Source organism: Mchenga conophoros, linkage group LG9 (assembly GCF_057382185.1).
Source record: "Mchenga conophoros isolate Kocher_MC1m ecotype Shallow Benthic linkage group LG9, M_conophoros_male_GT1.1, whole genome shotgun sequence".
NCBI lineage: Eukaryota > Metazoa > Chordata > Actinopteri > Cichliformes > Cichlidae > Mchenga > Mchenga conophoros.
The window spans coordinates 23,861,035-23,888,891 of NC_140534.1; positions in this window are offsets into that span (position 1 = coordinate 23,861,035).

Here is a 27,857-nt window from a genome sequence, read left to right on the forward strand (position 1 = left end):
CCACCCCTAATTTGAACCCAGGACTTTCTTCCTGTGAGGGAACCACTGCATCATTGTGCAGTTTTGATAAAGATCTGCTTTTCCACTGTTAAAAATTAGAATTTATACAGATTTGCATGATGTGTGTAGTTTGATTGTAAAACTACATTAATCAGATGTTAGTCTTTATATTTGGAGGCAAGTAGAAATGCAGTAGCGATGATGCATTCCTAAAATGCATTTGTTCCCAAGCCATAACACACAATACATCTCCCAGTACGTCTTACTGCTTAGACAGCTGCAAGTGCTTAAAAAAATCTGGCTGAAGCAGGACGATGGAGCATGAAGGATGCACAACAAAGAGAGCTGAATCACACAGAGGATATGATTGGAGGGAGCTGGGCAAAAGTCATTATATAGATTCAAGAAAGTGCCCTAAGGTGTAGGAAAAGAGGACATTCTTTAAATGGGTTTTTTTACCGTGAGGACTTATTGTTAATATTATTAGAAGTAGTAGTAGTATTAGTATTTTGTTTTGTTTTTTAAATAATCACCCTACTCTGCCCTGGTGGTCTATTATGACATTGCAGTTTTTTGTCCCTGTCAGTTACGCATGTATTTAACATTAAATTGTCACTTTTTTAACACTTACTGGCTACCAAAATAACCCGTGCTGCATTTTAATAAACGCATCCTAGTAAAAATGGTTTTGTTTTCCCGTCTTCTCACTGTAATTTGTAGATTTGTTCCCCCCCCCCTCCCCCTCCCCTCAGGGCACACACACACACACACACACACACACACACACACAGACCTTCACCCAAGAAACATTATTGTCAGGCAACGTTACTGGCAGACACATGATGTAACTGAGTGTAAAGAGCTTGCTAATGGTGATAGATCATGCAGATCAATTTGCAGGTCACTGAATAAGACCTTGCCATAGTTAACTTATCTGTTATCTGTCTTTACTCTGACAATTATGAGGTAATAACAACAGTCAGTAGTAATCTTGAAATAATTCTTTTTTTACTTAGTTTTGTAATAAAAATAGATCATCGACAAATCTGTCTTAGTTTTATTTGAAGAAAATAGTTAGCACTAGTTGCATTAGATAAGACAATTCACATTGTTAGAAACATTTACTCATCTGGAAGATGTATAGAGGTTATTAGCTTAAATAGTAAGTGCAGCAAAAAGTCAGTCCACTGTCACTGTTTCCTTTTTTAATCTTTATTAGCATCTCAATTCTTGCCAACCTCTCTCGCTATTTGCTAGGAAGCAACCTTGGAGAAACCATTTCCCGAAGGAGGAGCTGCAGGCTGTGTCTCTTTTCGCCTCATCACCTGCTCTATCCCCCAGACAAAAGTAAGAATTTCCAGGCAAAGCAAGGCCGGAGAACACAGATGTTAAGCAATTTGTATTTCAATGTAATTTGTCTTTGGTTTCAGCTGCAAATGATTCGAAATTACAAAGAAATTATTTTTGCTGCCAGTGAAATCTGATGAAGGGCGAATCCTTGCTGCATGACTGAAAGAACAAAAGAGATCCAGTTGCTTTGTGTCTGATGATGATTTTGACAGTATTACCGGGTAGCCATATACTTTGCAAATTAGGGATTCATCAATTATCACCCCTGCTGATTATCAGATCCAGTATTTGTGTTCCCAGCTACCAAAATGAGTACTTGTCTGATATGATTATATAACTGTCATATTAAATTAAAACGCACTCCTCTAGCAGTGATTTAGGCACCTTTCTCTGAATGATTCTATGTTATCTGACTGGTTATACGTCCCCAGTTGATATATAGTCAGAGACATGCTGCAGCACAGGCAAAAGGCAAAAGCAAAGGTAAAGATGCCTTTCCCCCCAAGATGTTCAGGATAAGTCACAGTTGTTATGACCTGTTTCCATGATAACAATATTTCATTTGCCCTCATTCTGGTGCACCAAGCCATAATGGCACTCATTACTGCCCCATGAGGGCTCAAAAAACAAACCTGGAGAAGGAGCACAAAGCTGAGATTGCTTTTTCAGAAGTTTTCAAACTGTATTTTTCAGTTTTAGAAGAGAAATGACTGCTGACAAGAGAAGAGATTACCAACAGGCTGATTTGACAAATGTTGTTACCGACACCACCTTTGTCCCAGCCCATTGCCAGGTTGCTGAGTTTCTCTGTGTGAAAGAACAAAACTGGTTCCCAGACAGTGGGTGAAGCAGTCACTTTGCCAATAACAATTTTAAATGATTAGTCTGCTGCTGAAACATTCATTGAACACTTCAAATTTTTCAGATTCTCCCCCATATTAATATTAAAATGAAAGTTTACATGGCAGCTTAAAATATTAGTCATTGTTCTATATTGCAAGTAATTGATATCGGCCCTGAAAATCTCATACTGGTACACCCATTTTTTTTAAACAACTATTACCATTTTCCAATTTCGTGTTATTGAAGGTGATGGTTTCGTTACTGTATGATCAAAGTAGAAGATTGGAATTGGTTGCAAATAAAAAGAGCAATCCCCACAGAAATGTCTGACTTCATTGAACTGGATGAGATTGAAGCTGTCTCCTTAACCACCTTTCTGTCCATCTGCCACCGAACGCCAGTGGAGTTGATGCAGGTGCACACCGAACTGTGCTGTCACTCAACCTTCTGAAGGCTAATTCAAAATGACAGTCTCTGTCCATCTGTGCAGCCTCACTATCTCTTTATTTTAGAAAGCACAACTGGGGGGCAGTCGGCTTTCTTTAAAACCTTCTTATCCCTAGAAATGTGTGACACTTTTTAATACCATGTTAGATTTTCTTGGCTTGGAGGAAACGGCCGTAAACGAGAGGCATTTGCTGAAGGCTTCCGCTTTGTTTTAATTTGATAAATTATTTTGCCATCTCCTTTGAGAAATGTTGCTTTAAGGACATGTTGCTTCCACGCCAAAGTCACCTCTTGAAAAACATTTTTACAAGACTGTATTATCCGCTTCATATTTCAAAGACAAATCCAGACAATATGACGGAGAGAGAATCAAGCCATAAACCACGAAAATGTGACAAGCTATTGTTCCTTTGCTGGGTTTTCTGTTTTTGCACAGGGCTGTTTTGTGTCAGCACAGACTGACCTTCTTTGCCCATATGAATTACAGTTACATTTGCCCAGCAGACAGTGGAAAGTTTATGAAATCTCTCTGCTATATCCTCTCATAAGGCCATATCTAAGGCCACAAATACTGAATTATTGTCCAAACACATCACAGAGGAAGCCTGTATAGCTGTGGCCTGTGTACAGGTGCCAATTCAGGCTGCCTTCTCTATAGGAATGCTATATATGTGCTGTCGAGGACTGCAGTCATAAATGAGAAGGTCTCTGTCCATAACTTTTTCCTTATTGTTTATCAGCCCCGTCCAGGACCCAGTCAGCCTCTCTGGACACCTGCTGAGCAGATAATCTCTTGTGAAACATAGATCTGAATTTTGACAATGAACCCAGGATGAAAAGATGGAAAGAGCAGCAAAGTATGAAGAAGAGAAAAGGAGAAGCTATATTTCAGGAATGACAGACCGTTAAGGGGCAGCTGGCAGCAGTTTCTCTCACTTCTGGTCTGTGCAGTTGGGTTATGAATCAAGTAAGTCATCCAAGCTATTGCAAAGTAGAGGTCAAACTTTATCTTCACAACCAAAAATTTGATTTGTATGAAGATTACCAAGCCTCCAAAGGCCCTTGGACATTAAGCAGATGTAGTCTACATATTATATTGGTGGTGAGCTGACTGACTTTGAGAAAATGTTGTGCTTTCACTGATATGCTGATAAAAGATGTTTTAAAGGAAAGAAACTAGGAAATTGTGGCCCCAAAGGGGCTCTAGTCAGCTTAGGATTCATGTGACTGATGGTGCCTGTATCTTGTTTCACTTGACAGCAATATTGACCGCAGTGTTAGTTCAGGCAGGCCACGAAGTCAAGCTCAGCTTCCAGTCGAGGTAGATCACCTGATAACAGTTGAACTCAATGCCTGGCAATATCAGCTGAAAGTTCAGCTTCATGCCCTTCAGTGAATCCAGTTGGTAAATCTCAGATAGAAATTGTACTGTAAGTTGCTTACATACTCTATCTACAACTCCTGTTACATATGCAAGCCACTTTGCAACCTACCTTTGTTTTCTGATCTGTTCTTTACTGGTGGTCATTTTGCTGTTATGTTCTCTTAAGCGTTTTATACTTTCATGTGCAAGAGCACAGTGATATGGTCCTTGTCCCTGAAAAGATAACAAAGAGAACAGTCTTCATTTAAATTGCTCAATTACAGATAAATCTGTCCTCTTCCACGGTCTCCATTGGGTTGCAAATATGGGATTTCTTTTAACTAATAAAAAAAAAAAGTCAACATTGAATTATAGTCAAGTTGCAAGTTTCAAGAAACCAGAGAAACACAAACTTAATTTCACATTCACAGAAAGAAAGAAACAAAAGAAAGAAACATGCACAATATAAAACAGGAGCTAACAGCTGCAAAACAACAAAACACTGACCTTTGTCTCACTAATTCAGTTGAAATAGAAACACATACAAACATGAAACAACATCAGCATTCATTCAGAGTTCTTTGCATCTTACCACCTGGTGAATATTGTCGGATTTTCTCTCTCTTTTTTGAGCGAGCAACCAGTAAGAAAATAGCCTGATCCATTAGCAACTAATTTAGCCTTTTACCAGGTATTTGCTAACATTTTTCTTTGGTCAGATAAATTATGACTCGGTCTGTTTGGCTAAAGGTAGCTGCCTGCTACTGTGTACAGTTTTTACATGAAAACAGTTAAGTGAACTTCAAAGGCAGTCTGCAATTATGTATACAGTGTGAAAATACATGCACAATCCTTTTCACGTTGCATCATATTGTAGTTATCAGACATGTATTTTAACATAGTACAGATAAAGAGTAGTGCAACATACCTGTAGAGTACATACACTTTACAGAGTGCAGTTACAATAAGTTGAGTTTAATGTTGGATGTTATGAATTTTTTTAAAAAATAAATAAGGGGTGTTGCTACAAGCATAATGTGCAGCTAGAAACAACATTATGCAATGCATTTTGTTCATATTACTACATTAATTTGACAAATTAATGTTCTTTAAGTGGCAAATAAATTAAAAGTTAATAATAATAAAAAATAGAGCAATATACTGCAGTACATGCAGGAAGTCTCAAGGAACTAATCAAATATTTATTGTAGTCATTTATGAAACACACACAAAAAAAAAACAGAGGAATTGTTTTGGTCGCGCGGTTGCCTCTAATCATTTTGCTGCTTGTACATATACACATGTTGTCTTAAGGCAAGATCGATCTCATGTTGTGGGAGGATGATCAACGGTCCTGCTCCTTTAAAGCTGTAATTACCTTTAATAACAGTGTATTTACTGTATTAGTGGTGCTCATCTGGAAATTATCTCTCTCTAATTGCTCTATTAGTATGTGTAGCATCAGCCCCCACAAACTCCGGTTCCATCATTATGCGAAGTTATCTTATAAATGAAAGACTTGGCTTTGCATGGAAATTTGCCTTTAATTATTTTATTATTAGAGGTTCTGCAATGTATCATTTCTGGTTTGATGATGATTACATGTCAGTGTTGTCTCTCCGTTAGTCACGAACATCACTCTTGGTTTAGGGTTAATGCCGTCTGTGGGTTTTCTTCCTCCGCTGCACATTAACAGAGCAGGCAGAGCTGTAGCGCCATGGACTGAAGTCAAACACCTGCAGAAACGCTGTGCTCACATTTGCCATCATTGCTGGAGAAAGAAAGCCAGAGGACCAATGATGTTTTTGCAATTTCCCTTCGTGCAGAGAGATAATTAGAGGAAGAATGTGATTCATTACCCTATTGAAAGAAGCATACCTTCCTCCCTGAGCGAACAACCCCTCCACTTCAAAGGGAGCACAGGTTCTTTGATCCACAACCAGGAGTAGGAGATGGATAGACTAGTACGTCGCGGTGATTGCTGTGCACTTCGTGGCTTCGCCTCTGCCTCTGGAAGATGGATTGGGATCGTCAGCCACGTTAGAAAGATAATGTGATTTGATTCTGAGAGGATTTGGCCCCTAAACTTGCTTGGCCAGAGCTGTCGAGATTAACTTTGTATCATGTCCTGTGATGTCCACCTTAGGTTTTGCTGGTTGTAGTATCTTTCTTTTCTTTATTTCTTTCATCCCTTCCCCACATGTGGTCTATTTTACAGCTCACTGACCTCAACACTGATGCCGTAAAACAGAGCTGGGAGATAAATGTGTGTGCATGAACATTTTTTTCCCCGCCGTCTTTCTTCTTATTCTCTTTGTTACTCTCTTTGAAGAGCAGGACAAGGTGATATTCCAATTCACTTGGTGGCTATGCTTCTTTCAATGTATCACTGACCTTCGATTCCATTACATTTCTCAATGCTGGCTGATGCAAAGCTGGCAGCAGCCTTTTCAGAATGTTCTTTCTTTTTAATTTGCGATGTTCTATCTTCTTCTTTAAAAGCTTTGCTACAATTCCTTCACAGATAGATGCACTACTTTTGCGCAAAGAGAATCCCAATTAATTTAGAGGTCGTTTGTTTAGTCCTCCTCATCAGATCAATTTTATGCAGGAGGGAAACAGGGAAAATCGTTACACAGCTTAAAAGAAACCTAAGTGAATTACAGTAATTATTTAATGCTTGGTCTTGATCAAGCTAAGTGTCTGTACAGGCTCTTATTTATTTCCTTAATTGCCCCTTCATCTCCCAAGGTCCCTCTGTGGACTGTGATAAAAGAAACATTCATGAACAGAGGATGTATCCGACTGTAAAGAAAAGAAGCTGCAGTTCAGATGTTTTTATTGGAGGTTTTTGTTATAAACCAACTTGGAAAAGTCTCAACTTTCTCGGGAGGCCTTAAATGAACCCACAGTTTCTCAGCCAGTATCCAAGATAGTGTTCTGAGATGGTTGCCCATGTTCTACAGTAATCAGAGAGAGTGGGCAGTTTATTTTGTTTGCCTGAACATACATTTTCACGTGGAGCAAGTGTCCCTGGTTGTTTTATGGGGGACATTAACACTAAGAGAAGATTTTAAGTGGTTTGTTTGACCACATGTTCAGCAAACACTTTCCTTTTCTTTATTTTTTTTTCCAGAAATGTAGCAGAGGAGCTGTTTTTGCAATGCTCCAAGAAAAACTTGTATTTCTTTTGTATAATGGAATCATTAATCATTTGTAATATGGTGTGGTCTTTTTGTGCCCTTTTTTGCATAATACAGGAAATAGTAGCTGTTTAACTCAAGGTGTTGTCTCTTGTTCACTGTAGGTTCTTTGTGCTCAATTGCATTGCATAATTTATTTTAAAAAATGATGTACAGGTAAAAATACAGTGAACACACTTCGCTTTGATATAAAGTAACTGATGAGTTTGTAAACTTGGAGCATTTTCCCCTTAGTTGAAAAAGTTGGCCTATTGTTCAGATGTGTCTGGAGAGGCAGCAAAGAAGTAAAGGCAGGAATTCCTGTAGTGTAAACCAGTGTATATATTGCTGAAAGAGACATTTCTTGTTAGACCGCATTCATTCTCCGGCTAGCTTCTATCACTACACCACAAATGCTACAGTTTGTGTGCTCTGCTGAATCCTAAAATACAAAACACTCCCACTCAATGGAGCTAAAAGATTGTGTGATGCTTAGGCTGAATCATGTTTTTGCCTCAAATTAACTTCTTTAGAGTTGTATCTAGGACCAAACCGAGACCACACTGCACCCGAATACAATATCCGTGTTTACGTCTGCCAGGCAAAAGAAACTAAAGGTAAAAACAAACCCGATTAAGATTTCATTGGACTAAAGAATTTGCTCCTAGTTTGAATGTGATTCGCCTGAGAGTGAACAGTAAGCAGTAATGCTAAATTAAGCATGGCATAAATTACAAAGAATCCTTAGAGTATTTGAGAACAGTACAGATTCTGCCACTAGCAATTCAAGGGGAAAAATGATTTTACATTTATTATTAACATAGTTTTGTCAATTCATAGTATGATATCTTTACTAACGAGTCCAACTGGCACCAGAAGTTTCACTGACAAATGTCCTCTGAAACCACTGTTTAAGCTCCTCATCCATCTCTAAGGCAGGGCGCAGCCAAGTCACTCTATGGATCTCTTTCGTTTGGACACTACCCAGAGCTCATGGCCATGAGCAAGGGCTGAAATGTAGATCAAATAGTAAATCAAAAGCTTTGCCTTCTGGCGCAACTCTCTCTTCACCAAAACAGTCTGATGCAACAGCCGCGTTAGTGCTGCAGCAATCTCCCCTGTCCGTATCGTGCTTCACCTTCCCATCACTCTGAGAAATACCATTCTGAAATGGATAAACTCCTTCGCTTGGTTCGACAACTTTCCCTCAACCCAGATGGAGCGATAGAACATTTCCCGACAAAGACCCATGAAATGAGTCTCTCTGACTCTCGCTAATACGACTCAGGCAGTTGCATAAATCTCACCTAGACTAGACTGAATAACAATACATGCAGTTCTTCTTGATATCAAGTTCCCGCATGAAATGTTTTTGCATCTGACTTTGTGGGTGACTTTCTTTTGTTTTCACATGAAAAAAATATTAACCAAATCATGAAGATTAAAAAAAACTGTTATCTGTAACATTAACAGAGATGCCATTCCAACTACCACAGCCACAAACCCGCTGAATCGTCTTCTGATTCTAATATGACTTTAACTCCACTGCTTCACCAGATGTAGTTTTGTTGTGCCTTAAAGAATGAAAGAAGTGAAATTACACCCTTTCAGTTGAAGCTTTTTACTTTGAGCATGGCAGATTGTTGTGTTTATTGTGCTCTAGACAAAACCGGAGGCTTTTCCTGTCAACACCTCTCGTGTACAGCGCACAGAGCTTGACACTCTTCAGAGAGCAACTATAAGTACTCTGGCAGAAGGAGGCAAAGGCAAGGTCAGTTAATGATTTTGTGAGCTCTAACCTTAAGAAAAACTCTGCTCCTTTTAAAGGGCACTGCCTGAGCGAGAACAACAGTTTTATCTTCTTTTACTTGAGTTTTGAATCAGAGGGAACAAAGCGATAGACAAACAGTTCAGCCCAAACAAAAGAAGATAAATCCAGCACCGCATTTGGCAAACCAGTTGGAGCTGAATGAAACGCACCTGGTAATTCATATGGTTGCACAAGCTGACGTGGCCGCGACTCAGAGAGCCATTTCTCAACTGCCTGGTTTACTGCCTGGTTTAATTGCTTCTTGTTGTAAATGTGCTTTGGATTGAAGGGCAAAAAACTGTTTAATTGGAAAGCAAAAGTAGGGGAAAAGTTGCAAGTGTTACATGCTTTTATTTGGACAGTAAAACAGTAGCTTTAGTATAGCAGTATTAGTTGAGTCAATAAAACGTAGTTTATGTAGATGACAAGAAAACTCACTTCATGAATCTGTCATTTAAAGGAGGAAATATGAGGAAGCAGTGTGGCCAATTGGGATAATGCTTCTGAATGAAACTTTTTCCCTATAATGTAATTTCAATTTTACTGCGTCCTTTGAGGTCAGTGAATCTGTCTCACTGTGCCCTGGGAAGGTAAACTTAATTTACTGCTATATCTCTTTCCACTACTAAGGCACACCATATCCAATAGTGAACCTCCTAAGCATAATCAATTATCTGAGCTCCAATGGTGGAGAATGCAGAATGCTGATAAGACTTTGTAGACGTTTTTTTTTCCTAATGAAGAGAGAAAAGACGATTTGGTTCAATACCCTGGGGGACTTTTTTTTTTCTTCCTCCTCTCCTGGTAAAAGAGAATTATTCATTGCATCCTCTAAGGGAAAAGTCGATCATTCCCAATAAGTCACTGAGTTGTTGTCCCGCTTTGGTTGTGCTGAGTAGGACCCTAGGCAATGTCGATTTTGTGTCATATGCTTTGCTCGACTTTTTCTTAAAGGCACGGACGTCAGGCAAACAGTGACTTTGACTTTGTCGTATTGTATAGACAACTGACGCTTGGTGATATTTGTCAAGGTGCATTGAGAGGTGCAAGGAACATCAGCTTCGCCCCCTGTTTTCAGTGCAACCTTCCTCCCTCAAAATCATCTTTTCCTATCTTGCAGCGCTCTCTAATCACAGCAACAAAGGGTGGAAATTGTGAAAGGACGGACGCAGCCCGTGTGTGTGGTCTCCTCCAGTATGATTACTTTGATGATGATCCACTGGCTGTAATATTTCAGAAATTATATTTCTTTGGAAAATAAAAAGCTTTTTTATCACACCCTTGGGTGAAGTTTATGACAAGCCCGTGTCCTAATGCATTGTGTTGATTGTTTCGTTCAGCCGATTTGCATGCGGCGAGCTGGCCTGCAGACACGTGCAATGCTGCACATTGATAAGGAGTGACGCTTCCCTAAAGATCAACTGCATTGATTTTCTTTCCATATTTTTTTACCAAGCTTTGATAACAACCTCAGGCTTGCATTGACAAATGCTACGCGTGGGGCTATGCAAACAAATGAAAACAATGCTTTAGCCTCTTCTGCTTTTTAATTTTTATAAGTAAAATGATTCAAAGTCATACTGACCTTTTACAAGAAGCATCTGTGCGGAACTAGAATTTATGATCCGTGGGTCAGGCTGTATGCCAACACTCGCTGCTGTTTTTCTACCATTAAACAAGAGTTATGTCATACTTCCCATTTAATCACGGGCTTTTTCAGAGGTCTGGGCGGAATCGGTGCGCTCAGCCAATGACTCACTGTGAGGGACCCATTTGACAGATTACACCTGCAGTCGCACTTAAAGGTAATGTTAGTAGGCTCTTGGCAGAGAAGGAGGAGAGCCTAACAGTTCCATTAAATGTTTTCAATTGACCTTCATGGCAAATGAACAGTTGGGTTCAACATAGTCAACAATAGCGCTTATTGCTGGTTGAAGCCTTGACATTCAATATTCCTGCTACAGAGCTGTTACTCATTATTCCTGTCAAAGTAATGTTTGTCATCATTGTATTAACACCACCTCTGCCCTTGCTGGAGTCGAATTTTAAACCTTAAAATTACTCAGGTCAGAGTGTTTTCTCAAGGGTATACCAGCAGCTTTAAGGGCAAACTTGGCACTTTCATGGTCCATTGCTGTGCTGCAAGCTCTCTGCCACTACCTAGGAGACTCTCAGGATCATATAGACAGCAGAGTGACAAAGTGTGGAGCAGAAACCTGTTTAACACTTCATCATTGCTGTCATAGACATCCAGGAGGAGTCAGGCAATTCACCACATACAGGGAGCGAGAAAAGACTCCCGGTAAGGTTGATCACATCTGTGAAATTAGAAATACTTTAGGCCTATATGGCCACCAAATGTGTTTGCTTTTGTAATTATCTGCAGTCAATTGTTCTGAGACTCCCTCCCCACCCCACCCCCTTTTCCCCCCCAGAATAATGCTGCATGCTGTTCCTGTGCAGCACAGAATTTGTCAAAGTCAAATAGAATTTTTGGGCAAATCTCACGGCCATGAATGGACCAACAAACTCTATTTCATGCATTGTTAGATTTAAAGAGTATTATAAGGAATTCAGGAAGATATATCTTAAGGCTAGTGTGTTTGAGTGTGCTACACAGAATATACTGCAGGCTGTTATAATAGTGGTTAACGGGCTGAATCAGGCCACGGTAATGCACCAGCACCTTAACAGTAACGATACAGTTAAAGAAAAGTACGACAGATAAGCCCTTAAGAAGTTTCTAAGGAAAAGAATCTCCAGTTATTTGGAACTATTGTGTTTCTCTTTGTTATATTTTAAGGATTTTTATTGCAATATGTTAGTGTTACAGGCGTGACTTTCACACAAATATGTTTTTGTGCTTCAACCATGTCAATGTTTAAAATTTTAACCCTTTTTACACTTTTTCTCTATGAAATACAGTTTTTTTCTTTATTATTTATGTTTTTTTTTTTATGAAAGCAAAGTTCCATATTTTCTAGATAATAAGTAAACTATATGCACATACTGCCCCCACTAGCTACAGGGAGTGCAGAATTATTAGGCAAGTTGTATTTTTGAGGAATAATTTTATTATTGAACAACAACCATGTTCTCAATGAACCCAAAAAACTCATTAATATCAAAGCTGAATATTTTTGGAAGTAGTTTTTAGTTTGTTTTTAGTTTTAGCTATTTTAGGGGGATATCTGTGTGTGCAGGTGACTATTACTGTGCATAATTATTAGGCAACTTAACAAAAAACAAATATATACCCATTTCAATTATTTATTTTCACCAGTGAAACCAATATAACATCTCCACATTCACAAATATACATTTCTGACATTCAAAAACAAAACAAAAACAAATCAGCGACCAATATAGCCACCTTTCTTTGCAAGGACACTCAAAAGCCTGCCATCCATGGATTCTGTCAGTGTTTTGATCTGTTCACCATCAACATTGCGTGCAGCAGCAACCACAGCCTCCCAGACACTGTTCAGAGAGGTGTACTGTTTTCCCTCCTTGTAAATCTCACATTTGATGATGGACCACAGGTTCTCAATGGGGTTCAGATCAGGTGAACAAGATGGCCATGTCATTAGTTTTTCTTCTTTTATACCCTTTCTTGCCAGCCACGCTGTGGAGTACTTGGACGCGTGTGATGGAGCATTGTCCTGCATGAAAATCATGTTTTTCTTGAAGGATGCAGACTTCTTCCTGTACCACTGCTTGAAGAAGGTGTCTTCCAGAAACTGGCAGTAGGACTGGGAGTTGAGCTTGACTCCATCCTCAACCCGAAAAGGCCCCACAAGCTCATCCTTGATGATACCAGCCCAAACCAGTACTCCACCTCCACCTTGCTGGCGTCTGAGTCGGACTGGAGCTCTCTGCCCTTTACCAATCCAGCCACGGGCCCATCCATCTGGCCCATCAAGACTCACTCTCATTTCATCAGTCCATAAAACCTTAGAAAAACCAGTCTTGAGATATTTCTTGGCCCAGTCTTGACGTTTCAGCTTGTGTGTCTTGTTCAGTGGTGGTCATCTTTCAGCCTTTCTTACTTTGGCCATGTCTCTGAGTATTGCACACCTTGTGCTTTTGGGCACTCCAGTGATGTTGCAGCTCTGAAATATGGCCAAACTGGTGGCAAGTGGCATCTTGGCAGCTGCACGCTTGACTTTTCTCAGTTCATGGGCAGTTATTTTGCGCCTTGGTTTTTCCACACGCTTCTTGCGACCCTGTTGACTATTTTGAATGAAACGCTTGATTGTTCGATGATCACGCTTCAGAAGCTTTGCAATTTTGAGACTGCTGCATCCCTCTGCAAGATATCTCACTATTTTTGACTTTTCTGAGCCTGTCAAGTCCTTTTTTTTTACCCATATTGCCAAAGGAAAGGACGTTGCCTAATAATTATGCACACCTGATATAGGGTGTTGATGTCATTAGACCACACCCTTTCTCATTACAGAGATGCACATCACCTAATATGCTTAATTGGTAGTAGGCTTTCGAGCCTATACAGCTTGGAGTAAGACAACATGCATGAAGAGGATGATGTGGACAAAATACTCATTTGCCTAATAATTCTGCACTCCCTGTATGGCTAGATCGCCAACCAGAATTTTCCATTTAGGAATGGGTATTGAATGTTAAATGCTTCCACCTGGTGCAGAACCCACCTTTGTCTGTGTCTGTGCGTATGGAGGTGTGGGCACATGTGCATGAGATAACTTTGCTCACTTGTTTGTGTTTTTTCTTTCTTTTTTCTGGATCTATGTGAATGTGAGCGAGCCAGGTGTAAAAGGAGGATAAGCATTTTGGGGGTTAAAAGGAAGACAGGAAGCAATGTGGATATTGACCCACATTCCCTCAGTGTGTGGAAGTACAGGAGGGGGGGGAGAAATTGTGCTTCTGTTGAGGCCACATGGGGTGAGGGATGAAGACTAGCTTCGTGGAAGTTTAACAATAGCTAACCAGCAAAGCTTCTGCCCTGGGAAGTCTAATTTTAAGGCTTTTCTGTGAAATCTGGTTCAACTTTGTCTGTGAACCGGCTCTCTTAGAAGTGTTTTATTAAGAGTCCAATCCATGAGTCCTGTGCCCTTTTGTAAAAGTCGCTTCGTCGTTTTAAGCATCACTGGAAGGCGATGGTTTTTAAGAGGGCCGACATTAGGGATGGGTATCGAAAACCGGTTCTTGTTGAGAACCGGTTCCCACTGTTTCAATTCCTTGGAATTGTTTGCCATTTTTGCAAACGATTCCTTTATCGATTCCAGTCGCCCCGAATGACGTCACCACGTTGCGGAGCGTCATTTACCTGGCAGGAAACACGGCGCGTAAGCAGCTCAAACGCTCAAAAGTTTGGTTATACTTTACGAGAAAGGATGACAACAGGGCAACTTGCAATACTTGCAAAGTAGATATTTCATTTAAGGGAGGAAACACTACGAATATGCAAAAGCATTTGCTCACAAAACACGTGATAACCTTAAATGAATGTCGTGTTTTTAATTCCGCTCCGGACTCGTGAATCTCAACCCAGCAGCAGCGGTAACGTTTGCACGTCCTCTTCCGTTAATGCGGCAGGTAAATAATCAACTAACAGTGCATATTATGTTAGCGCGATCTGCCTTATTACAAAACCATTACTGTGCATTTAGGTGACCGTGATGAGAGAGACTGACAGAGTCTGGCTGGCTCAGATGCTGGCAGTTCTCGCTGCAGTCTACCGGTAGCGTCTCCTTTCAGGCCAGGATAGACGAATGTCACCGAGCAGTGACTAAGTTTGTGGTAAAAGGCTTGAACCCATTTGCCACAGCAGATGCCCCCAATTTTAGGTAAGTGAATGTGTTTAATTGTAGGCAGGGACATTACTGGATATTCTTGTGTAATTGCTACTGAATAATTTATGTTATACTTTGTTATTGCTATAAGAATATTTATTTTATTATTTTACATTTACAATTTTTTTTTCTGGGGACCCTGTGACACCCATTGAAGAGCCGTAGTCTGGATCTCTTAAGATCTCACTGTTGGGTTTGTAAGGCCATGTTACTCCTAAATTTCTATCTTGTTCAAAGAGAAGATATAAAACGAAGTTCTAAGCTAATTGAACTTAGTGTTCTCCTTTGTTAAAAAGAATCGATAAGAGAATCGATAAAGAATCGAATCGTTAAACAGAATCGAAAATGGAATCGGAATCGTGAAAATCTTATCAATACCCATCCCTAGCCGACATCAGACCGCCTTTGGGTTTGTGTGGATTTGTATGTGCGTAAGCGAGTGAGACCAGAACATAAAACGCAGTCAAAGCTGCTCAACATTATTAAACATTTACCAATTAGGATTCACAGACAACCTCACCACAGGCATCGTGGTGCTTTAGCCGAGAAATGCTCAATAGAGGAAACAAGAATGAATTAGTTTTGTGAGCTTTCATTGTGTGTTAGTGCACATGGTAGCTTTTGCTTAGTGATTAGGGATCTTGAAAATATTTAGGAAGGCCAAGCTAAATATACAGCCGAGGAGACGTTCTCATACCGCACTTAACCAAGTGTGAAATAGCTTTGGCTAAGTAAGGGGACAACCATTAATACTGATAAAAATGGGACTAGGTGCTCTCAAGGTGGAATGTGAGCTCTCACTAAGAAAGTGATTTATGTCACCTTCAACTGAGGTTAAAAAAAAAAAAAGCTGGCACTCCGAATAAGAAAAAAAAATCCCACACACACTTCCTTTATTATCAAAACCAGGTTGTCATATTGATTATGACGCTACATCCCACAGCGCTGTCTTTTCTTGATATCAAATATTCATCTTAAGGTGGGATTGGTGATTATCTTTAAGAGGCGGTGTCAGCTTTGCATGCTCCGTTTTGGCTTTGTGATATCAGGCTGTCACAGTTTAATAAAATGTTCCTTTCCTTCCTCTCAAATCTACCTGCTTCTAAGTGCTTGGCAAACATGCTTCCACATGCTGCAAACATCACCCCGCTGTTTGGGATCAATACGCCGTCTTGTTTTTGTTTTCTCTTAATTGTCTTGGCAGCTTGAGAATATACCTGCTTGAAAATATTAAGTATGAAGAAAGAAAATCCTATCATCAGATGTATGCCTTAGGAGACACTTGGCAACTATTATACCTGATATAATAATTGACATTTTGTAACATAATCGCCTTTAGCATGTCATTTGCTGATTAAAGTTGCAAAAGCTGTAGCTTAGAAATTGAGGAGCCTGTGTAGACACCACAATGCAAATATCTTTAGGCCTTGGGTAAAGCGCAACTTCTTCATCAGGACCAAAACACTGTCAACAGAACGTGTGTGTGTGTGTGTGCGTGTGTGTGTGTGTGCGAGTGTATGTGTGTGTGTATCTTTGTTTTTCTCACAGACACAGAGAGTTCCATCCAAGCACTGTCACCTTATGATGTGCAGGCACTTCCAGAGCTGTATCCTGCCTGGTACAACAGTACGAAAGGAGGATGTAGTAATGTATTGCACATTGCTGTATCTGGCCATTTTTTCAAGATTCTCCCCTCGCGTCATTATCATAACGTGAGATTCTGAGTGTCTGCATAGAGATTACGTCCAGGGTTTGTCACCTTCCTAATTGGCCAAATCACTGTGCGGTACATGCCTGTGGATATGCTTTATTAGCCTAATCAAGACTCTAGAGGGAAGACCCCGGTATAAGACCCTTCACAAGTAGTTAATAAGGTCCTTGGATGAGATCAGCTTGTAGAACTATAGCAAGCTAGCAATATAACTGTAGGGAGAAGGTTCGTGAACACTACATGACTTTCAGAGAGGATTAGGGATTTGTATATGAATGCTTAGCAAGTAATATATGCAAGCGCATTCAGCACTGCTGAAGCTTTTTGTGCAGAATCCCTGGCAGAGTTTGAGCATAGCTTTAAAAAAAACATTACATTAGAAATGTATACTCAGTGCTGCTACAAGGGGCCTGGACAATAGCTGTATGCATAGTCTCCTCTGCTATTCACAAGAACAAGTGCGTTGAATCACTTTTTGTTTATCTCCACATGCAGCAATATGAATAAGAGAGAACTACACATACATGTGCACATTTATGTCACTTATTTACAGAAACAGGATGGTTCTACATGAAATGCATGCATCTGTGAGGAAAAAAAAGACTAGTACTAATTTGAGAGTATAATATATTCTTTGAACCGTCTTCACCTGTTTGTATCTTCTCTGAGAAACAGGTTCAATAATAAAAATTCAAATAGAGTTGAGCATTGTGCACATAGCTTGCCAAAACCCTCAGGAAAGTCTTTGATGTTCTCAATCCCCGGGTGCACAGGAAGTGATGCATTTTATGTTTCTGGCAGAGCCGTAAATATAATCACCATAAACTAAATCACCGTAAGGCATTAACCCAGTGTGATCAGCCTCAAACTAAAGTAAATGGTTGCCTACAAAGCACACTTAACACTATTTCAGCAGGGTAGTTTGAATTTATGGATGCACACATAAAGATTCTGTTTTTCACCTTTTTCTTAGCACAAGGTCAGGTGAACAGGTATAATAGTGCTGCCCTTCTTTAATGCTTCATGCAAATAATCTAGCACCAGATGCGGACTGGTATGCTTCTCACTGAAAGACCTCCAAATGAAACAAAATGAGTGCTTTTAAGATGCAGCAGCTTAAAGAACTTAAATAACCTTCAATTTTTTTGACTTTGTGCACTTTCTAAAGCTAAATAAGAGTACATCTCCCACACTTGCAAAGCTCACTAAATGGTAAGATCACACCTATAATCCAGAAGGCCTCAGATGCTATTGTAACTAATGGTTGTCAAGGGTGCGCACACGGGGATGATAGAATTCAGCACCATGGACAGTGTTTTATGCTTCATCTGTGCAAAAGGCCACGGACAAATCAAGAGCATCACTGCAGGAGGGAACACTTAAGCACCCCGCTTATGTTTCCACCCTTTCTTGCCTTCATGGTCTTTAGAATACCAATCTGTGACTCCAAGACGGCATTGTTTTCACAGCTGCTTTGGCTGCCTAGAGAAATACACTTAATCTGTTGGTTCAGTTTCACTAAACAACATCGCTAAATACCAAAATGGGATTGTTGTTAAATTTGAATAATGTAGTTATCCAACTGTAAGCTCCACATAACTTTGAAGTGATTGCTTTTTATCACATCATGGACAAACTTTGTTACTATTTCTTACCAACATTTTTTTCAGGTACACGAGTAGAACTACTGATGCTAATGATAATCATATTAATTAAGGTAGATATTTCACAGTTTCAACTAACTGTAGGTAAAATAAAACTGAACTGGAACTTGAGAGTAATAAGACATCTTTATATTTTTATTTCAAGTGGTAATATATCCTTTTGCTGTTCCAGAAAAATGTCGGTTTCAAATTTATCATTTGTACTAACAAACAAGCATAATGAGTTCCAAAGAATTGGTGTTACATGATTATTATTATTATTATTACTATTATTATTACTGTTCTGTTCTTTCCTTCACTTCATGACTGTCACTGATGTACTCTTTCCTATTCATGTAAACCTTTTGGCTCAACAGCATTCAACACATAATGCCATCACCGGTGGGTAATACACCATTAGCTCTTTGAATAGCTGCATCGTTATATAACTACACAAGACCTACACAAATGGATATGAGAACAGGACCATAAATCTCAGACTGCCTTGCCAGTGCTTCTTTTGTAGCCAACAGGTATCCAAATAATGGCTTTCTTTTCAGTGTGCAAGTTATTGTTTGCTGTCTCATCAATGCAAATGTAATTAATTCATTAACAGTTTTAGTTAATTAAAACTCTTTGTTGTCAAACAAAAAAGCTGATGGTGCATTGATCGCTCACTGACTCTTTACTTGCAGGTATTCCAAACCGCCTTAAATGTGACAGCTGTAAAAAAAAAAAAAAAAAAGTGTCTGGTACCAAAAATCTTTTTTGTGTTTGTGTCAACATTTTCACAGAAATGTCTTACAGGGTAAAATGCTGACCCAAAAGAAGTCAGGAGGGATATACATGTAGATGAAAACTGCAATTAACTGGTCGGCTAAAACATGCAAATGCATGGTGATGATTTTAGTTGATCAGCTGTAGTCAAAATTGCTGGCAAGATGTAGCTTTAACTTTTAATTCTGTGCTTTTTAGATTGAATCTTGTGGTCATGTTGTCAACGACATGCTTTTAAATTAGGACATCGGAAAAGTCACCATGTATTATAAGCTTGAAAGGTGCTACTTGTGAAAGTAGTTTTCTTTCTTTCTCAGTACTTTGCTCTGGAACATACACATGCATGTCCTTTCCTTCTTGTTTTTGTCCACTTATGTGATGTATGCCGAGCAGGAACTCTGCTCCGTGACATAAGTAGCCACTGGCTCATAATGGCCCCATGTCACTCTCTGCCTCTTTGCTGCCCGCCCGCTGGCTTGTGCCTTTCCCCACCATATGCAGCTGTCTCATATGCCTCCTAGCAACAGCTAGTCTTGGCCACAGCTGCTTTATAAAAAACCCCAACAGAGGCTTACAGACAAACGCACACTTAAGCATGTAGGCTTATTGAAATAGAGAAGTCTCTCACTTGTATGTAATACAGTGTTTACCATTGCCCCATCAAATCTAAATGAACATATGAACATCTACATATGTTCATTTAGATTTGGGTTTCTGAAAGGCGCCCTCAAATAAAATGCATTATTATTATTATTATTATTATTATTATTATTATTATACGACACTCAGTGTTTTCACTAATAGCAGAAAAAAAATTAGCAGTTATTAACCATCATGGAGATAAAGCAGACTTATCCCAATAAAAATATCACACTTCTGCCTTCATACACTATAAGTGGACAACAAAGCAAAATATCAAACATGATCAAACTGTACCGAGTCAAACCTTTGTTTACTTGAATCCCACACATGGTCAACCAGTCTGCTCAGGTGCTGGTGAGGTGCGTTGGGATAAACATGCTGTTTGTGATGTTGATAATTGACAGCCATGTCGCTACAGCGGCTATTCCCAGGTTATCTGGGGATATTCCTTGTGTGTTAGAATTTTGTTTTTTCCATTCTCCTGTCTCGTATCGACAGAATGCAGCAAAATCTGACGTGCATCAATATTCTGCGCTCCAGTAATGAAGGAGGAGAAATGAGATGCTGGGAGCCAAGTGGGGCCTCGCTGTTTAGTGGGACAAAAACAGCAGTAACAGCTGGAGTGCCAAACAACAATGTGCTGCATTTCAAGGCTTTTTTTTAAGGTGAATATCAACTACAGTATTTAACTTAAAGATATTTATCTCATGAAAGATTAAAAGATTAAATCAGACACTGTAAAGTCTTTGCTTAATTTAAGGAGCCTACCATTGCCACTGTAAGCCATGGCAGTCAAATAATCCTGGATAGAAATCTATCTACGAAGTCTAAAATGCTGGCTAAAATGCAGCTCTCTAAGTGTTACTGTAATAAAAATACAATTATTTTTAACCTATTCTTTTTGATTTGTTGATTTATTAAAGCAGCAGTATACAATTTGACATCTAGCCTCCAAGCTCATTGCTCCCTGTAAATATAATACACACAGAAATTGGGGAATAGTGAGTAAATATCCCTCTAGAGCCTAAAAGTAGAGACGGTGTTGGTGGAGGAGTTGGAATAGCAGGCAGTGTTGCATAGGGAGTGCAGGGCGTTGATATACCATAGGGATAGGAAATTCTGCAGCTTAAATCGAACAGCAGATTAGGAATGTGTGTTTGTGGCATGAGGAGGCTCGGGAGTGCTAGTGTGTATGATTCAGTTCATCATAGCCTGCCTGAACTACCTCACAGTCTTCAATACATTTAGCATGGCGACTGTTTAGTGCTCCTGTGGGATTAGTGGTGACGCTTTGCACGTTGGAAATCTATATTGAGCCGATATTAAAGCTGGGAAGATGTAGCCTTGCAAAATTGTTTGCTTGTATAGTATTAAGACTCATCGGTGCCACACGGTATGTTATGTCTATCTGATCACTGGAAGTAGAGTAATTTAGAGCGTGACATCAAAATAACTGCTTGGATTCATTCCAAGAGTTGCTTCCACAAGGACTAGCATTTGACCAAGATAACTAATGAGGCCAGTATTTTTTTCTATCCACCCACCCTAGATTTTTCATAAACAATATATCAAAGACAAATACATGACTGCGAAAATAATTAATTGGCGTTCCCAAGCCAGACAAGAAAGTGCCCTGGATCTGCCCTGGATCTGCACTGGGGCGTCCTTCTAGTCGGACATGCCCAAAAACACCTCACCTAGGAGGCCCTCTGGAGGCATTCCAGAACCACCTTAGCTGGCTCCTTTATCCACTCATCCATATTCTTCCCCCTATTCATTTCAGGGTAACTGGAGGGGCTGGAGACCATCCCAGCTGCCATGGGGCTAGAGGCAGGGTACATCCCAGATAGATTGCCAGCCTGTTGTGGGGCAAGAAACCAATTCACACTCACATTCTCACCTACAGACAGTTTAGAATAATCAGTTAGCCTAACCTCACTAACTGCATGTCTTTAGACTTAGGGGGGAAGCCCAAATACCCAGAGTGAACCCATGCAAACACAGGGAGAACATGCAGACTCTGCACAGATGGTTGATTCAAACCCAGGGCCTTCTTGCTGTGAGGCAGCAGTGCTAATTTATTATTTTAATATTTCATATTATAATGAATGGAAACAAAGTAACATCAATCATCAGATTATTAGCAATTTTTTAGCGTTATTATTTTGTTCTTCTTTAAAATAACTATTCACTAAAGTTTTACTTGGAATCACTTTACAGTTTGTGTGTGTTACTCATAGGCTTAAAGAATAACTAGTGACAAAGAGACCTATAACAAGTTTGTTCTTATGTATCTTTAGATGCAACTATCAATTTTTTAAAATGTACTTACCCAATTCAAGGTTGCTGGGCCGTAGCCTTTTCCAGCTGACACTGGGTGAAAGGCAGGGTCCACCCTGGACAGGGCACTAAGACATTTGTCTTTATTTATATATATATATACATGAATTAATATCTGTCCCTGCTCTAGTATTTCACAGGAAGGTCTTGTTTGAGCTACAAAGACTGAAATGCTGTTGTGGCAAAAACCTTTTGAAAAGATCTGGCAATAATTCGACAAATTGAGTTTGATGCAGCCTGAGTATTTTACTCACAGCAGGCCAGTGTTGTGACTTCAGCTACAGTTAAATACAGAGGCTCGGAGGAAAATGCAATTTTGTGTGTAATGCAATCATTTTGCAGACAGTAATTTGGTGAGCAAAGAGGCAGAGTTCAGTGCTTATACAGGCTTGCACCCATAAATTGGCCACAGTTAATGCACTTTTGACATGTTGTTTGACATAATGCATTTGCTTTCTATTATTTTTATCAAGGCTATAGAAGAATATCGCTGGGTCATATGGTTTACTAAATTGGATCTAATGATGCAACAATGCCGAGGCACCTTTGTGTGAGTAAAGAAAAAGTGACATAGTGGAAATGCTTTGTGAAAACACTGAAAATGTTACAAAACAGGCAGCACAAATGATTATTTCATGCCTGGAATTTTGAAATGAATTTCTCCTTAGTACAAGGAGGACACATAATGTAGCACTTGCCTCTGACTGTCAGCTATGTGACACAGATTACCGTTCTGTCTGATTTTTTTTTTCTTTTTTTTCTGCTGTGTTTCTTGATGACCAATGAAGTCAATACATAGTAAATGATTGTTTCAGGGAGCTGTCACTGCACAAACACTAGGCTTGCATCCTGTGGTGTGTGTGATGCTAGTAATCAACCAACCAGTGGGTCAGACAGACACCAATCAGCCACAGACTTCATCTCACCCAGCATGACTGCCCATATCAGAGATGGCCGGTACCACCCACAAGATGCCATCTGCTCAACATTTCATCTCAAAATGCCTTTACCATCTCTGTGCTTGCTTGGTGTACACTTGGTGGACTTTCGGAGGAGTCGGGCAAGCAATTAGATTTTGACATTATGGGGCTAGTCTAGTCTCTAGGGACCTGATGTTTTTTCTCCCCACAATATATGATCTACAGTATCACTCAAAATGTTTACTGAGAAAATAATCATTTCACTGCAATATATATGATTGCACGACAGTGCAGTGATATTAGTGGGTGTTATAAAAGAATGCTGAGTTAATGTATATTTTCTTCTGCACCCAAATCCTATATGTTTTTATAAACCCTACTAAAATCTGTTGAGTCTCTCAGTACTTTCCAAGTTTCCTGAATATCTGCTGCATTCTGTCTGTTTGTTAACAGGCTAGCATCCACAGTTTTCAAGATATCATTTGCAAACTTTGTGTGATGGTAGTTCCAGCTGATTTAATTCTGGTGACAATTTGATTGAGGTCAGCGTCAAACCAAATGATAAATTCAAGCTACCTAACATGATTATCAGCTTCAAACTTCACAACAAGATATTACGCCTTGGGGGACATGAGTACTTCTCTTGGCTAAGCTCTTGACTTTGACCTTCACTATTAGTGGCCAAGGTCAAAGTTGACCTTGAAAAACAATTTCAAGAAGCCATACCAAGCTGCTCTTGTTGGTGATTATTTTCAGGTGTGAAGTATCCATTCATCCTCTTCTGCTTATCCTTTTTTTTTTTGTGGGGGGGGGGGCTTAACTGAGCTGTCTTAGGGCAAAACAGGGTGCACCCTGGACAAATCGCCAGTCTGTCGCAGGGCTAACACATTTACACAGACAGCCATTCACATTCACACCTATGGGCAATTTAAAGTTTTCAATTAGCCTATCCCCACTAACTGCATGTGTCTGGACTGTGGAGGAAGCCGGAGTATCTGGAGAGAACCTACGTAAACACATAGAGAACATGCAGACTCCACACAGAAAGACCCCGCCTGATGGTGGTATTGAACACAGGACCTTCTATATATTTCTACATTTAATGAGTATTTTTAATGTGTGTTTCTATATTTCTGATAGGAGACCAAACTCTTTTGTATAAAGCACTTAGCTTTCATTGAAAGGAACTGGGGTATTTTGGCTTTTCTGCTTTTGAGCTAGGAATCTGATTGAGTCTGTGGCCTGACACTGACATCATTTATCTTTTGAAATTTCAAACATCCTAATGCTCTTTTGAATGTCCCATCACTAAAGAGCACTAACCAGAGTCAGCTATCAAGCTTGAGCGAACATCAAAGTCTGCCTCCAGTAACTGTGTTCACTTAAGAAGAAGAAGAAAAAAACGCATGGTTTGGATCCAAAATCAAAGTCAACAGTTTTCTTCTGACCATATTGTACGCTCCAGGGGTTTAGCTCATTAAGATGTAGCTTGTGGAAAAAGGTTTGAAACCACTGTAGTGAAAGAATATTTGAGTCTGTGAGTCTCTTCATGTGAGGCATGCATTTGGATATGTGTTTCTGTGTATGTCCCACAACATTCATTCTCATTTTGTCATTCTGACTAAGGATTATATTGTGTTAACCAGATGCAGTCATGATTCAGAAACAATAGTAACATTGTCCGCTCCATTTCATTGCGCCGAAGATTATGTTATTCCTCTCCAAACCTAGAGCAGCAGAGGAATACCTCAGAGTCGGCTTGCGGCCCTGACACAGGAAGCCCTAGATCCATCACGCCATATCATTGTCTTAGTGTGCTTTGTTACATTTTAGGGCCCTGCTCTCGGGTGAAGATAAATGCTGTAAACACTGCTTTATGAATGAATAAATTCCCCTCGCACCGACATCGCTCCATGGCCCACCGTTAATAAACTGATTCATGGCGTAATCCACTCTCTCGAGTGTTCAGAGCCCCCTTTTTATACCCCCTATTTATGTTTGCTGTTATTTCAGAGAGTCAGCTGAAAGGAACCGCAAGAGAAAGAAGATAAATCACATTTCCCTGCTTTAATTTATGGAGGTGAGCCGGTGTTATATGATCAAATTGTGTCCCGGCAAACACCGCTGGTGAAAAGCAGTGGAGGAAAACCTGAAAGGGAAGACGAAGTCATGCACGGCATCTCTCCCTGCGAGCAGGATAAGTGAGTGAGTTCATTACAAACCTCATTGTCCGTAACCACGACAGAGAAGAAATCCTGGAGAAAAGGTAGAAAATATGTTGCACCTAAGTCCTTGCAAAGGTTTTGTCTTTCATCATTGTTACGAGGCATAACAACTGAAGGCCTTTCTTTCAGACAGGAGAAATCATTTTGCAGAAAACTTTAACATTTGTCAGAACAAATTATCATTCTGTTAAGCTTTTTTTTCCCTTTTTTTTTTTTTAAACTGTGGACATTTCATTCCACAGTTGATGTAGATGTTGATGTTTGGTTTTCTTCCTGAATACTATCGTTGTTTATATTTACTGCGGGAAGAAACTGTAAAAACGGCGTTTTATAAGGAAAATGCTCGAAAGCGTTCTCCGCCTGTGAGCAAAAACAAAACCAATTGGTCGAAAAATGTACCATGTCGACCAATTAAAACATGGCATTTAGTTGTTTAGGGAGGGGGGAAGTTTTAGGAGTGACGGCGGTGTTTTGAGATGTGAGAGATTTGCGACGTTTAGCGCAAATCTTGTGTAGTTAGTGTGTACTGTAGTCAATGGTTTTGTTGTGTGTGTCAGAACAATGAGGCGACTGCTGAATGTTACGGGTGTTACAGGAGAGATACATCTCCTGTTGTCAGGCCTGCAGGTATCAGGCTGTTGTTCTCCTTTATCTCATAGTGGACAGAAATTATTTTTTGGAGCGGCACAAATAATTTGTGTGGCATCAAATTGATGCAGAACAGCTGATTGTTCTGTAAATAGCTTGAAATGTTTGTTATAAAAAACGCCTTGGCTGCATTTTTAGGTAAACAGCTGCAAAAAACTTTGTTTGCAAAACTCAGTAACTTTTTTGAACAAGTAACTATATAATTAATTGCCCAGCATTGGTCATTATTTACTGTATTTTGCAGACAGAGAGTTACAGGACTCTCTCCCAGACCACAGACTCATACTCATAATACAAGTCAGAGCTTTATAAAAAAAAAAAGTTGTGTTTTCAAAATTGTGCACACCTCTGATGTCGCTCGCAGTGGTCCAAGGGACCGCTCAGGGAGTTTGTGTGTTCGCTCAGACACATGAAAAATTAGAGGGAACATTGCCGCTCAGTTTTTGTTTTTTTACCAGAGCTCGAGGAGGACACTAAAACATTCAGTAAAGAACAAGATGAACTGATTGTTCTGTACTGGTGCCACTGGAAGCCACTGTTAGAATTCAGCTTATTATAGAAGCTAATCTAAGAAATATGTAGTGAAACACATAAAAATGGATGCTGTAGGAGAATTGTTCTTTTCTTTTATAAACTATTTATTCGTCTGCTGCTTTGTACATAAAAACATAATTTACAGGTATTCCAACTGGTCTTTGAGGAAGAGGGGAACAGGTGAAAGCAAGCTGAGCGACTCCTGCTCAGAGACTGATTTGATATGCAAATAATGTTGACCCGTGGTCCAGGTCTGACAGAGTGGCCATCTGTTAGCAAGCCAGAGTGGCTGGTGGACGAGACCCCCAACAGTAATCCCTCTGCCTTTAGCCCTCTAAAAATAACCTGCTTTCCATGTTTGTTGTTCTATTAATGCAGAAATAACGTGCATTAAGCCAGTTTTCCAAATAACATGTTGTGGATTGTTTTCTGTGCACGGTGACTGTTGGTAGAAAAATAAATGCATATTCATAAAGCACATTCAGTAATAGTGTATTGACTGTGAATTCTTTATATGACCAAAATTCCCTGGATGTTTAATGTTTTTAATGATAAATGTTGCATGTATGAATGTATGACGTACATATAGTAGTCGGTTTTGTCTTACTAAAGGAAAGGGAATAAAGCTAAACTTCATTTCAACCCTTACAAACTGTGGCGTAAAACAATATCTGCTGCCAACAATAATAAATAATTTATTACTGTCTATATTGCCACGTCAAATCTGGAGAAAACGTTTATATGAAACTTGAAAAGATTCTTTTTTTTCCCATGAAAAAATGAATTTGGCCTACAAGTCAAGCTATTATAAACCACAAAGCTTTAGTATTTAAATCTGAAATGCACTTTGACCTGCTGTATGATCTGGTACTGACGAGCCGAATGTGAATACACTCAACTTTGGACCAATGCTGTATTACAGCCTTGACCTTAACTGGGGTTGCTGCATAAACAGTTCTGCATGCACTATAATTTAGCTGAGGCAGAAAAGTTATGCAAATACGTGTATTTTTTATTTTTGTTGATACGCTGCAGCACACATTTATGTTACACAGGTGAACGAACATTTGGAAACTGTTTTTCATGAGTGGATAAGCGAAAGAGGAGGGATGGGTTAAAGGATGATGGATGGATGTTACATCTGTGTTTTGTGTTAACGTTGACATTTCTCATACAAGATAATTATAAGAACTAAGTATAAATCAAATAAAAATAATGTTGTATAAGGAAAGTGCAAGTGAGAACTTAACAAATATCTTAAAGTTCTAGCGGTGGGAAAATTATTGATATGGTGATCCAATGTAAATCTTACTGTTTTAATTTACTGGCACTTTAACTTAACAGAGCCACCTCTTTAAGATTCTTGAAGCAGGGACTTCAGAGGTATTAGTAAAGGTAAAGCGGACTGTAGTTAACTTAATTGCAGAGAAAAGGAAAAGAAATCCAAGCGAGGAAACAATTCAGAGGGCTAATTATTCAAAATGTCTTCTGCCGCTGTAGCCCATCTGCTTCAACGTTGTATGCTTTGGTTGGAGGCAGTTGTTTTTTGAGTTACCACTGCCCTCCTATCAGCTTAAAGCAGTCGGACGTC